This window comes from Lepisma saccharinum, unplaced genomic scaffold (assembly GCF_977018435.1).
Source record: "Lepisma saccharinum unplaced genomic scaffold, izLepSacc3.1 HAP1_SCAFFOLD_148, whole genome shotgun sequence".
NCBI classification, from domain to species: Eukaryota; Metazoa; Arthropoda; class Insecta; order Zygentoma; family Lepismatidae; genus Lepisma; species Lepisma saccharinum.
In genome coordinates, this window is record NW_028142958.1 from 71,590 (window position 1) to 73,050 (window position 1,461).

The window sequence follows — 1,461 nt, forward strand, 5'->3', positions numbered from 1 at the left end:
CAAGACACGTGGAAAAAACATACAAAACATAGGATTGGGGATATCAAGATTTTGGTCAAATTTTTTAAGAATTTTCAAATTTTCAGATAGGAGGTTCCATATAAGGTCAAAAACTACATACTCAGATCTTCACCAAACTTTGCAGGGATACATTGGATGTCAAGACACGTGGAAAAAACGTACAAAACAAGAGATTGGAGAGATCAAGGTTTTAGGCGAATTTTTTAAGAATTTTCAAATTTTCAGAAAGGAGGTTCCATATAAGGTCAAAAACTACATACTCAGATCTTCACCAAACTTTGCAGGGATACATTGGATGTCAAGACACGTGGAAAAAACGTACAAAACAAGAGATTGGAGACATCAAGATTTTGGACGAATTTTTGAAGAATTTTCAAATTTTCAGAAATGAGGTCCCAGATAAGGTCAAGAACTACATACTCAGATCTTCACCAAACTTTGCAGGGATACATTGGATGTCAAGACACGTGGAAAAAACGTACAAAACAAGAGATTGGGGTCATCAAGATTTTGGACGAATTTTTTAAGAATTTTCAAATTTTCAGATAGGAGGTTCCATATAAGGTCAAAAACTACATACTCAGATCTTCACCAAACATTGCAGGGATACATTGGATGTCAAGACACGTGGAAAAAACGTACAAAACAAGAGATTGGAGACATCAAGATTTTGGACGATTTTTTTAAGAATTTTCAAATTTTCAGATAGGAGGTTAAAGATAAGGTCAAAAACGACATACTCAGATCTTCACCGAACTTTGCATGGATACATTGGATGTCAAGACACGTGGAAAAAACATACAAAACATAGGATTGGGGACATCAAGATTTTGGTCGAATTTTTTAAGAATTTTCAAATTTTCAGATAGGAGGTTCCATATAAGGTCAAAAACTACATACTCAGATCTTCACCAAACTTTGCAGGGATACATTGGATGTCAAGACACGTGGAAAAAACATACAAAACATAGGATTGGGGACATCAAGATTTTGGTCGAATTTTTTAAGAATTTTCAAATTTTCAGATAGGAGGTTCCATATAAGGTCAAAAACTACATACTCAGATCTTCACCAAACTTTGCAGGGATACATTGGATGTCAAGACAAGTGGAAAAAAAATACAAAACATAGGATTGGGGACATCAAGATTTTGGTCGAATTTTTTTAAGAATTTTCAAATTTTCAGATAGGAGGTTCCATATAAGGTCAAAAACTACATACTCAAATCTTCACCAAACTTTGCATGGATACATTGGATGTCAAGACACGTGGAAAAAACGTACAAAACATAGGATTGGGGACATCAAGATTTTGGTCGAATTTTTTAAGAATTTTCAAATTTTCAGATAGGAGGTTTTATAAGGTCAAAAACTACATACTCAGATCTTCAGCAAATTTTGCAGGGATACATTGGATTTCAAGACACGTGGAAAAACGTAC